Source organism: Meleagris gallopavo, chromosome 8, assembly GCF_905368555.1.
Source record: "Meleagris gallopavo chromosome 8, MGAL_WU_HG_1.1, whole genome shotgun sequence".
Taxonomy (NCBI): Eukaryota; Metazoa; Chordata; class Aves; order Galliformes; family Phasianidae; genus Meleagris; species Meleagris gallopavo.
Window position 1 is genome coordinate 16,856,354 of NC_139411.1, and position 13,031 is coordinate 16,869,384.

The 13,031-nt window shown below is 46.3% G+C and overlaps 2 long non-coding RNA genes across 2 annotated transcripts in view; one reads left to right on the plus strand and one right to left on the minus strand.

Moving 5' to 3' along the window:
* LOC109368806 (uncharacterized) overlaps positions 1-13,031 on the plus strand; it is an 18,668-nt gene continuing 5,637 nt past the window's right edge. The window contains exon 1 of the long non-coding RNA XR_014884770.1: positions 1-1,982. This is a non-coding gene — a long non-coding RNA (uncharacterized LOC109368806). The remainder of the gene's footprint in view (positions 1,983-13,031) is intronic.
* Positions 6,974-13,031, minus strand: part of LOC109368805 (uncharacterized) — a 9,351-nt gene continuing 3,293 nt past the window's right edge. The window contains exon 4 of the long non-coding RNA XR_014884769.1: positions 6,974-10,493. This is a non-coding gene — a long non-coding RNA (uncharacterized LOC109368805). The remainder of the gene's footprint in view (positions 10,494-13,031) is intronic.

Below are 13,031 nucleotides of genomic sequence, written 5' to 3' on the forward strand. Positions count from 1 at the left end.
CTTAGAATATCCCGTGTTGGGAGGGACCCACAAGAGTCACAGGATTGTGTAATGGCTTGAGTTGCAGGGAACCTTGAAGAACATCTGGCTCCACCCAGCTTTGCCTCTCACCAGCTACCCAACCTGACCCTGAACAGCTTCAGGGATGGAGCACCCCAGCTTCTCTGGGTAGTCTGTGCCACAGCTACAACACCCTCTTGAGAAGCGATATCTTCCTAGCATCTCATCAAAATTTCCCTTCTTTTAGTTTAAAACTGTTTCCCCTTGTCACTCATTGAGAGAGAGGACAAGGATCATTAAGCTCAACCCCTGGCTCCACACAAGGCTTTTTCTGATACCCCAGCTGCCCCTCCCTTGACACAGCTCCATGCCGTTCCCTTGGGCCCTTTCACTGCCTCCAGACAGCAGAGCTCAGCCCTGTCCCAGGTGCAGGATGTAACACTCGTTCCTGTTAAACTTCATGCAGCCGGAAATTGCTGAGCCCTCCAGTTTTTCACAACCTCACTGCAAGATCTTTCTGCCTTTGAGAGGGTGTTCACCTCCTCCCAGCTTAGTGTTATCCACAAATTTACTGAGTATACCTTCAAGTCAAGAGATCTCCCAGCAAAGCTGCTGGTGAAGGCCCTGCAGAGCCCTGACCTGTGCTCTCCGCAGCCTCCATGTGTCTTGTGGCAAGCTTCTTCTGGGCAGGATGCTGCTGCTGGTGAGTCTTCTACAGATATCTCAGGAAGGGCCACAGCTCACTGATCTTCCAGAGAGAGATGGATGCAAAGCCATCAGGGGAGTGCAAAGCAGGTCTGGAACCACACTTCTGCACACTTGTAACTTGCAGGATCTTAGGACTATCACCAGGTTAAGGGTCTTGCACACCTTCCTCAGCTCCTTGCTCTAAAATAGTGGTAAATATAGTGCTGGTACAAGTCCAGTGAGGTCCTTCCTCTTTGCCTATGATGACTAACATGACAAACCCTCGGCATTTACTTGGGATGAGTCAGGCCTGCAAAATCATGAGACTGGCTTGAGAATAATACACAGAGGGAGCTATTTGTGTCCAAGCCTTTAAGGTACTCTTGGGGCTTGTTTCCTCTCGAATCAGCAGGGCTGGGAACATGCTGTTCTCACAAGTGAAAGGCAAGCCCAGAGTCCTGAGCCGCAGGCAATGAGGCTTTATGACAAAAACCAAACGTCAAAAAACTTGCAATAATTCTTTGGAGGTAGCAAGGCTGAGAAGGCATGCAGGACCTCCCTGACCTGCCCCAAATGGGGTAAGTGGTGGGTCTGGTTGTTTGTGTAAGAGATCTCATGCATTAAGCGTGCTTGCATTTAAACACTGGATCTTTCTTGGTCCGTCCTTGGCTAAGGACTTCACTTGGCTTTTCTTGTGTTATTTGTTGCTACTTTCCACCTTGGGAGTGTCTGCCTTTCAGTGATGAGCATCGGATCAGCCTGTGTGGTGCTGTGGCTTCCAATGAGCTGTAAGGAAAGCTTAATCCTTTGCTAATAAAACCCACGGCTCAGGTTCTGGCTCCAGTACTGACCAAGATCATCTCTTCTGCCAAAATATCCAGTCAGCCCCAATAAATGGTGATGATCAGTAGCTTAGAGACTGACTCAGACAGCTGAGATGAAGAAACACCTCCAAGAAGTTCAGGGTAAACTGGCATCATAAAATCTATTACAAATCCTTTATAAATGCCATTGCTGACAAAGACAGAATCCAGCTTCCTTTCAAATTCTCAAGGAGGGGGTGTTTTTTTGGTGGTTGTTGGAAGAATGTTGTGGACGCTGTTGTTATACAACCTTGACCTCTGTTATAAATGTCCCAGGAAACCAGCTGCCATGTAAACAGCAAAGCAGCACTTTTGTTGGCCTGCTGGGAACAAGTCCCTTGGCTTCCCTACTGTCAGCCTGGACGAAGTTTCACCACTGATGAGGGCTACCAAGAGAGGGGCATTACTGGAGCACAGCACTCTCTAAAGGAGGTGAGACTCAGAGATTGAAGGAAAGAGAAGTGTGACTAGAAGCAGTAAATCTACTGAGTGTGAATGTCAAAGCAAACCTAGGAAAGAAGGTGTCAGTCTGGTCAGGTGCTGCTGAGAGGAGCCAAGGCACAACAGCAAATTATTCTGGCCGTGCTATGTTTGTTTGTCACAACTAATAGCAGCCAAGCTTGCTTGAACCAGTGCTTTACTAAATCATCCTTATCAGACCTCCATCACTAGAGCATACCAGAACACAGTCCACTGCATCTTCTCAGTACACTAGTAAATGTCACCTGTTGAGTGGCTGCTGAAAATTGAAGCATGGCACAGGTAACAACTTGCACAGAGTCAGGCAGCGAGGCAGTGCCTTGTATGATATATCTGCGCTAAAAACAGACAATAGCATGGCATGCTTCTTGGGAGAGGAAGGGAAGGGAGATTACTCCCAACAATACATCAGTGATGAGATGAGGGGTACCTTACCGAGATGGGTGCAAACTGTCCTGTGAAATGGGAACCTTCTGGCCCAGGGTTGCTGGGGTCTGAGACCCCAAGGGACCAGGATGGCTCCCTGCTAGGTGCAAAAGAGGATGCTGTATGAAGTGAGCTCTTCCCAAGCTCCAAGGTCTATTTGATGACTTGCGTCTGGACTCAGAGTTCAAATCAATAGTGACGTTGTGCTGTTTTTTAATACATGCAAAATAGGAATGAGGTCTGTGTTTAGAGCACAAAACATTAATTACACCATCCATGCCACACTGGTAGTGAGGAGAAGGCAGGAAACCCCAGAGGCCACCACATTAGAAGATGAGTGTTCATATTAAACCATCACTGAGTCGTATTTTTTGGAACGAGGTACTTCAGATAACTTTGTCATTACCTATAGCCATCCTGAAAGTCATGTTTACTCCCAGAGTTTATGCTGCCAACTTTTAGAGTAGTGCGTGTTTGGAGGAAGAATCCCACTCTCCCTCTCCTCAGATTTCAGAAATACTGAAAAATGATCCAGACTTCATCGTGTAATCAAGGTGAGCAAAGAGGGACGGGTAACCCTCGGTGCAGCTGAAGGCACCGACTTGGGACGTGCTGTCCCTGCAGTTCCCTCTCTGACACGAGGATGGCGATGCTGTTCCAGCTCCATCTTCAGCCGACGAAGAGCGCTGTGCTCTCGGTGCGCGGCTCTTTTTATAGCACCGCAGGGCGTGCTGGTGGATGATCGCATACGACAGGAGTCATTCTCACAGCCAGTCTGTAGCTGTTGCTACGTCCGAAGCTTTGCATGCAGCTGCTGGAACAGCCCTACACGCCCATGGTTTGTAACCAGAGAAAGAACAAAATGTCTGCAGGAATTCCGTGTGGCCGGTTTCAGGGAGGCTTTTTATTATGCCTATTTAAAGATTGTATCAATGATTTGTAGGTGGCAATGCTCACGGGACACATCAGATCCTGCTCAGGACACAGGGGCTTCTAATTCCAGCTCAGCCTTTCACTGTGGATAAATTACCCCTCTTTCACATAACCCAGTCTCCCTCCTCAAAGTCTCTACTTAGACCATAAGCTTTTGGAGACAGTGGACATCTCCTGGTGTTGGTCGTATAGCACCTGGCACAGCACAGACCTTGGCAGACTTCGCACCTTATCTTAATAATCAGCATCAAAGTCTTCTTATATATTAATTTACCTGAATGCTCCCTTGGCCTTATTGGTGATAAACCACGTGTGATAAGAAGTCATGGAGGAAACTCTGTGTGTATGCATGTGCGTATGTCTGAGTGTATAAAACCACTCTGGAGTTTGGTTTGACTGAAAGGTGTGACACCTGTGTTGTGAGCAGAGGTGACGACTACGCCCTCCAAGCACACCTCACACACTTCACCTCAGACACAATTTGTATACGACCCCCAATGCCTGCTAGAAGCTGTATTCTGTGTTTGAAGGAGCCATCTCCTGGGCTTGGATCCCAAAGGGCAATTGTCTGGCAGTTGTGGTGGTCCTCTGCAGAGAACAGCTCCTTAGGGAAAGGGGCTCATAGCACACTGGCACTTGAGGATGAACTGGTACTTTTGTTAGAAGTGGCTACAAAGGCATACTTGTTGTACCTATCCAAAGAGGAAGCAAAACCCAATGGTTTGAGGAGAATGAGACTTCCAGTCCCTTCCCTATTTTTTGTTGTCCACCAGGAACATCAGTGGAGTTAGGAGGTGCCAGTTCATAAAGGAAACTATCTTTGCCTAAAAAAAAAAAAAAAAAATCCTGTCAAAAGACATTTTAAACTGGGGTGGGGGGGGCAGAGCAGGGAGGAGAGTCTTGTCCTTTTACCGTGAATTATGTGAGAACCACGGATACTGCTCCTCCTGGTATTACAAGCACAAACTTGCCATCTAACAAGGCAGAAAAGCAAACCCTTCAGTACACCTCCACTCCAATGGCATATTTTCCAGCTCTGTTGGGCTGCAAGGAGAAGACCTGAGTGAAAGCCTGTTTTGTCCGTGTGCTCCCCCTCTTGATCAAGATATCAGTCAGTTATCCAAAAGAGCTGGTGTTTCTCACAGTGGTTCTCCAGATCAGCCTTGCACCTTCTGTGTCAATCTGCCCCAGCTTAGCCGACCCATGCCAACACTGTACAGAATCTTTCTGGTGACACCAGGCATTCTGAAGCAACACTGAAGCTCTGTTCCTCATTTACCAGTCGGTTTCTAATCCAGGCCCTGCTATTTTTATCCAGTCAGGATTTCTCCACTCCCTTAATAAATATATTATGTGGCACTCTATCAAATATCTGGCCAAAGGAAGAACAGTTTGAAATAATTTCTGGCTAAACTGGCACAGAAGACAACTGACTAATCAAATTTCATATTGTTCTCCCAGCTGACTTTAACAGCTTTCATGAAGAAAGGCTAAGTGAACTGGGTCTGTTTAGCCTTGAGAAAAGAAGACTGAGAGGGGACCTGATCCAGGTTTATAAATATCTGAGGTGTGGCGGCCATAGTGGTGAGGCCAGTCTCTTTTCAGTGGTACGTGGAGACAGGACGAGGGGAAACGGACATAAGCTGCAGCATAGGAAGTTTCGCACGAATGTGCGTAAGAACTTCTTCACGGTGAGGGTGACGGAGCACTGGAACAGGCTGCCCAGGGAGGTTGTGGAGTCTCCTTCTCTGGAGATATTCAAGTCTCGCCTGGATGCCTACCTGTGCGACCTGGTGTAGGGAACCTGCTTTGGCAGGGGGGTTGGTCTCGATGATCTCTAGAGGTCCCTTCCAAACCCTACAATTCTGTGACTCTGTGATTCTGTGAGCGTATGTAAACCTTGGAATGGCTCCCCATGTCCTCTGTTCAGGGCTAAGATGATGGATCACTTTCATTTTCAAACAAATAAGCTAATAGATTTCTTTCAGATATTGTTTTAGGTTCAACTGCACATCTTGGATAGCTTGTACTGAAACTAGCACCAGCTTGTAATTTCTCTGCTGAGGGAAATTGGACTGGCCCTCAGGCTGAGCCTCAGCTGTGCCTCTTTCCCCCTTCCAGGTGTGGGGAGTGAGGTGCTGGGGTGAAGCACAGCTGAGCAGTGAGGCTCTGCTATAAAAGGGACCTGCTAGGTTAGGAGACTAAAAAAAGTTATCTGGGAGCTGAGAGTACATAGACTGCTGCTGTGATGCAGCAATAATGCAGGAATAATAGGCTTACAGCAAGACTCTGAGTGCATATCTAGAGATTTAACCTCAGATCTTTGATTGTGGTTAAAGCTTTGATTGTTGAAAGCTACTACAACAGCTGCTAGAGAGAAGAGGAAGTAGATGTATTTAAAAACTACTTTTTATGGTTGGTACCATGTAAGGGAAGGGGAGCATAGCAATGCCCAGTTCTCAGGAAAGAAAAACAAAAATACTCTGAGTAGAGCGTTACTTTCTGCAACTATCCCTAGTTTCCTGCTGTTTTCTGCTCTGGATGGAGCAAAGGAGAAGGTCTAAGGCAAATAAGATTAGGAACTAGAAGCAATTCTGAAAGTCTACAGCCTGTAAGTATTTCTGAAATTCTAGAATATCCTGTGTTTGGGGGAAGGAGTGAGTTGGCATCCTTGGTCTTATTTACAATGAGGGCTTCTGGAATTTTATCTCTTAATGATGATGTGGTAATCTGACCTGCTATATCATAGAATCATAGAAAGGCTTAGGTAGAGAAGGACTGCAGTGATTGTCTAGTTTCAACCTCCCTGCTATGTGCAGGGTTGCCAACTACTAGACCAGGCTGCCCAGAGTCAATATGTCATGTCTCTGTTTATTGCTGGGATACCATTAGTCTTCAAGAATATGAGTTGATTCTGGGGATGTAGCTGCTATCTGAAATGTTTTTGTGTCCTCTCCCAGATGCCTATGTGAACTTTGTTTCCAGGGTCTTTGAGCAATTTAATGGTGGATCCATAAGCTCTACACCAGAGTAGCTCTGATGTGGAGTGTCTTTGGCTAAGCCAGGATATTTCTCAGTTGGTGACCTCGCACCTCTCAGGTTGAAGGGCAGAGCTTAGGCAGTGTTATCTAAGGAGCTGGAGGCTAGGCCCTCCCTGGGATGAGGTTTGTCCTTGGGCTGCTATCTTGGTTAGATGATTTTAGACTTGAGGATATTTGTGTGTTAGCAGTGCGTGACCAGTTCATTTCACTTAGGTAACCCCTATGCTTTGTCATGACAGAGTGTGGCTTATGCATCAATCAGCTGGTTTCCTTGCTGAATGGTATCATTCTTATCACCCATGAAGTTTACTGTTCTTTGGCTTCTGTGCTCAGAGAGATTCAGCAACTCTCTGGCCCTGCTGTTTGCAGACAAACAGAAAAGCTGGCACTTCTGTTAGTGTGACCATGTCCCTGTGGTGGTTGGCAGGCTGTCCTGTTTGAGATAGTTACAGATGTTTGATCTTCAAACAATGTCCATAGGGAATCTTACTACATTTGAACAGCTCTCATCTCCTTTCATATCTGAAGAGCAGATATCATAGCTGAAAGGTTTCCAGTGGCTATATTTTCCTTGCTGTTTCATCACTGAGCAAACAAAGTAATAGCAAACTTTTATATTGCTTAATTTATTTAAGTATTTGGATCTGAAGTTGATTTATTTTCTCCATCTGCAAAATGTTCTTAGGTAAAATCAAGTAGACCTTTGGATACTTTGGAAACAACCAATTCCCCAAAACTCTGGGGATCTAGGCAGGCCCAATTATTCCTTTAGAATGTACAGCATACACTGCAGTATAGGGATATTGCAGAAGGCTCAGTAAGATGGGGATTGTTCCTTTTTATTAAGGAACAAGAGGTCATGACCAAGGTTAACCTATAGGTCACAGACTGTGAATGAGCATCCAGACTTCCTGAGTCCCAATCCAGTACATGTTTCACGCATCACATGGAGTGAGGAAAAAACAAACAAAAAAAACTGCTCTGATCTTCATGAGAATGAGGGAAGCCGGAGGAAGCAGTGGAGGAGCTGGTGTGTTCACCTTGTTGCAGCAGGGCCACACCAGAGACACTTCTCTGGGGCTAGGGAGTGTGTGTCCCTGGAGTTTAACTTGAGTAGGTGTTGATACTTGATTACCTGATGCACATTCCTTCATCCACTCTATCTGCAGTGTAATTAATTTAGCTGCTAAACTGATGGGATTTAATCTTGAGTTTTTTGCTGCTTCTCTCTAGTAACTCTGGTAAAGCAGCCTTGGAGAACTCCCACTTGATTCTCTGCAGCTTCCTAAATGCTACCGTTCCAGACAAAAGCAGCATCTGCTTGGGTTCCCAGCTGCTGGCAGAGCAGTTTAGAAGCCTCAGTGGGTACAGGAGCCAGGCCATCATAAAATCGTTAAGGCTGGAAGGGACCTTTGAGATCATCTAGTCCAACCACCAACACATGCTCACTAACCATGTCCCTCAATGCCACATTTCCACATTTCTTGACCGCTTCCAGGGATGGTGACTCCACCACCTCCCTGGGCAGCCTGCTTGCTAATGCATGGGGTAGCAGATAGAAAAGCACACTGCTTTCTGAAGCAGGAAAATTTCTGCTTGAAACATGGGGATTTGATAACAATTTGGCCCTGGTAGAAAGGATCTGGAGCAAAGTTCCTTTAGCCTTACAGCTGCTGACATCCTGCAGACTTTCCCTGAAGTCTGAGGTAGAGGTGGAAGTGTCAAAGTTAAGCAAAATTTTTGGGACTGTCTCAACACCATTGACATCACCTGTGTTTCACAGATGAAAGGGATAAGAGGATTAAAAAAAAAAAAAAGGAAAACAAGTTTTGAGAACTTTGAGTGAAAATTCATGACTAATACCATTAAAGCTGAGCTAGCTCACTTTGCCCTCTATCTTCAATCGCACCCAGTTTGGTTTATTTTACTTGAGCACTAAATGAATCCAATGGCTGCAGGTGATGCATGGGCTCGTGAGGTCCCATGGGCTGAGGGTCTTCTGCTCCCAGGTGAGGTGCTGGGCATAGAATTGCAGTGCTTTGTAGTCTGCCCGAGGTGGAAGCTGGAAGCCAGCTGCTGAATGCAAGCATCTGCTGATTGCAGCTCATTGGGCTGCCAGCATCAGCTGATTGAGCTGAAAGTGCTCTCACAGCCAGGACTTAACCAGTGATGACAGTGAAGAAGGGAAAAGCAGCAGAAAAACATGCTGTGTCTTAATAAATTATTATGTTGCTTGCATCAGTGTGCTGGGGCTGAAGGAGTTAGCAGAGAGAACAGGAAACATGTTTGCTGAAGCAGGAAGTTGTGCTTGAGTGCTGCTTCAGTGAGGTGTGTGTTAGTGCCATGCTGTATGTGTGCTCACAGAGGCCAGGTGCATGTGTGAAACTTCAGCAATCAGGGCTGGAACACCCCAGGAAAATCTGGAAACATGTTTTGCCTGTCAAGGTGTTTATTTCATTAGTTTGATTGTTCCTAACAAGTTTTGGACAGATGGTTCTGAGAACACAGCCCAGGAGCAGGTCTCAAGAGACCACATTTGGTTCTCAGCTTTGCGATGAGTGCTTTGGGTGTGCTTCTTACAAGGCACCTCTGTCTGCATCTGGATGTTGGGGTTCTGCCTCTTGGGCTGCAGGCTCTATCTAGGGCCGGAGCTGCTTTTATGTGCAAGATTGCGTGACCTGGTTCAAGCCTTTAAGCACTTCTTTGGGAGGAGTGCTTCGCAGACGAGGACACTATTGGTAATTATTAAAAATAAGAGGCTAAAGATAATATGGCTGTTCTTTCAGTCTCTAAGCATCTGCTGCTACCTGTGGTTAATCAGAGGATAGTTTGGGTCTGACTCAATAAAGCTAGTTTGGTTGCAGTGGTAATTCAAACGACGCACATTCTTTATGCACATATGGAGAAATCTGCTCCTTATGCAGAGGTACAGATATGACAGCCCCAGTGAGATGGGAACACAGATTACCTGGAGGCACATCCAGGGGGAGGCTTGTAAGGTAAAAATGTTGCTGCTATCTTTTTTAGGGCAATGCAACTTGCAACACATGGTGGTTTTTCCACATTAGAAATGCAGAATCTGCATAGTTTCCCTGGACATCATTAGCAGCTTTGAGGTATCACATATGGAGACACCTGAAACAAGCACACGCTTTAGAAAAATTACAGATTGCAGACAGTATAGTGCCTAATAGTGGGGCTGGGTCTGCCAGTCTGTGGTCCTCAGCCATACACTGAAGCATGCAAAGATGTGTGGGTGATGGAGCAGCATGGTTAGCTGCCTCTCATGTGGAACCCTCTTCCTTTGACTGCTGTGAGCAGTGGTAAAGATTTCACATGGCTTTACATAAATTGTTTCACGGCAGGTGGCTTGTTTGGCCAAAGAAGCTGTCCTGCACTGACGGCATCTGCAGGACACACCACCAAGTTTTACGAGTTCTACTTCGTACCACATTGAGTACCATCTTTAATATGTTTCTTCCAAACAGATGTCATAATTCCCTTTTTTGCTGTTAGAGGAAGAAATAGATTACAGCCGCTATTCCTTGTAGTACCTTCTATTAGCCTTTGTTATTAATAGAATCAAGCTGTTATTAGAAATAATGGGTAACTATTCATAGAGTGCATTCACTTAATGACTTGTGTACTCATTCACGTTCACTGTTGTTGCCCAGCTGGAGCTGGAAGGCCAACCCCAACGTGCACACTTGAAAGCAGGAGGTTATCCTGATGCACTAGTGGCTTCTAGCCAGCTGTTCAGAAATTCCTTCGGAGGGCACTTTGTTTCACCAGGTGCATATGTAACTCCATAGTCTTCATTTGCATGCAGCAGCCAGTGCCCTCGTGGGTGTGATCTGAGTTATGCAATCTGCTGAAGATGCTAATGTGTGCTGGCAGCCTTGTTCAACATCAGGCTCTGGAGTCTATCAGTTCTTGAAAACTCATCAGGATTACCAGTCTCCAGAGCTTATCACTGCTTGGAAAGCTTTCACTTAATATCTTAGGATGTATCTTTCTTGTCTTTGCCCAGTCATGTTTCCCGGCACCATTTCTCCATTCAAATCTATAGAAACATACGGAACTTAAATGAAAACTTGCACAAAGGGGTTTTGATGACTCTGGGAGGCATTGCTTTACTAGGATGATGAAAGGCAAACTTACTTAGCAGGATGATTGATTAGGAGAACATGTAACCCACCTGAAATGAACTGTTGGTACCTGGAAATGCCCCATGCCTTTAAGCTGAAATGAGCAGCATCATTGCCCCGAACAGGCAAAGCATGTGCCTACAGACAACAGTGTGTCGCAATCAGCCCTTTTAGCACAGGTTTATCGCTAAGATGTGTGCCCTTGGCAGAGTACGTGACCCTGTGGCACAAGGTGTACTTGAGCAGTTTAGGAATAAACTGGATGGATCAGTACTTGGCTATGTCAACACTATCATCTCTATATGGATGCGAACACAAGTTCAGATGGGCCACCATGCTAAGGACAGAGAACAACAGGAAAGGGAAAACCTGAAAAACTATTAGTTTGCTCTGGACTCTCATCTGAAGTATGATATGGTGGAGTCACTGTCCCTGGAGGTGTCCAAGGGAAGGACATGTGGCACTGAGGGACATAGTTAGTGGGTACAGTGGTGATGGATTGATGATGGTACTAGGTGATCTTAGAGGTCTTTTCCAACTTTAACAATTCTGTGATTCTATTCTATGACCACTTCTGGTGTCTGATTTTTTTTTTTAACGATATCCATAGACTTCCGTCTCATGTCAGCTTCCTGTTATCAGAACTCCCTCTGATGCTATGGAGTTGCAGAGCTGTTTACAGGTGGTCCAGCTGACTCTTATATGAAGCAATAGCCTCCTCTGCACTGTAACGTACTGGTGCTGGACCTGGCTGTGTGAATTCCTCGCAGACTCTGGAGGGTTAGGAGGAGCACTGACTACGTGGCACCCAGCAGCTAGAAAATTGCATACCTGCTCTACGTGGGAACCCAGCAGAGCGGGATGGCCCAGGCCCTCAGCAGAGAGCTTCCTGGGATCTCGGCCATATGGCATACTGCACTGGTTACTCGTGAAGAGGTTCACTTGGGGCTTTCCTATACATGCGGTTAACAAGGTAGTCTACTTCTCCAGCAGCTTTCAGTTAGTGTAGCTGCTCTGTGGGAGGTACTGGCTCAGTCTGGCAGCTTTGCCAATGGTCTCAATTGGCTTCTCTTACTTTCACCTGCATGACTCTGGGTCTTCTGCTGCTGATGGAGGAAATGTATTTTCTGACTGCACAGCAAGGGGCTCTGGAAACACCTGGGTTGTAGGTAGTGTGCAGCTGGCACACCTGAATGCAATGCCAGTCAGCAAGCTGAGAGAGAGAGCTTCCATCATCTTGGGTGTCCACAGGGGAGGAATGGGTGAGTGCTCTGAAACTCTTCCTATTTTAGCTGTGTCTTTTCCCCTTCATGGAGTCTGAGCCTCCAAGAGGCTTCTGCCCTGAGCAAAGTGACTAGGGATGAGGGTAAAGGGCTGCTGTAATGGGGAAGCCCATGGGCTACCGAAGATGCTTCTGCCCACCCTGCCAAGAGCCATATCCTGCTGCAGCGGGACTTGAGCAACCATGAGGAAAGGAGAAACTGAAGGTCTGATCTGGGTGCTCTGACTCACTGCTCAGCTGAGCAGGAAGCATGGGGGGATTCAAATGGTGTGACCAGGAAAACAGTAGGAGCTGGGTTTTTGAGAAGGAACTAGAACAAAGAAACCTTTGTACTTCTTCCAGGCATGTGGTGGGGAAAAGGAATGGTTTTAGGCCTTTGTTATTGTGGTGAAAATTGAGAGGATCATGCTGCCATGCTTGGACTAGCTGTGTAGGTAGCTATCGTGGTGGTGGAGGGGAGGTCATTGTGTGGAGTGACACTTGTTGCTCTTCTTCACACTTTTGTGATAGGTCCCAAACAGAGTCAGAAATTCAAAATGGGTGGTGGTTTGTGGTTTGTATGACAAAAGGCATAAACCAGCAGGAAAGTATGTAAAGGTGACACTGAGCCACTGGCCGTGGGTTTAAGTGCTGAAATAAGCGATGCTGGTTGTTTCGCGAAGCCAAGTTCCTCATCCAGTTATTACAGAGCTGACATTTGGGAAATCAGATGCACATGTAGCCCTTATGGACAGACCCTGCTTTGCATGAGCTTTGAGTTAAGATTTGCATTGCCAGGCATCTCACTTCTCGTTGTCACTGTGATTGACTCATTGGCAGTGCATTGTGCCACTTACTGCCTGTCATGTCCTTAACTGGAATTAGCTGCCACCCATCTCCCAGTGGCTCAATCACAGCTCTCCAGCACCTCAGTTCCTTCTTGCCCTCTGCTGCCAGCCTACTCTGCAATCACTCTTGCAATAAGAACGATTTTGTACTGGTGTTCCCATCTCCCTCAAAGAGTTGCCTAACCCTGTCCTCTCAGCCATGGAAAAGCTATTTCCAAACACAGGAGCAAAGAGGAAGATTTTCAGCAGCTGTAAAGCTCTTCTTTTCCTGGGAGGTGCTCTGTTGATGCCAGCTGCCAGGGGTGTCTCAGTGATTTTCACTGATGATGGGGTAATTATATTCA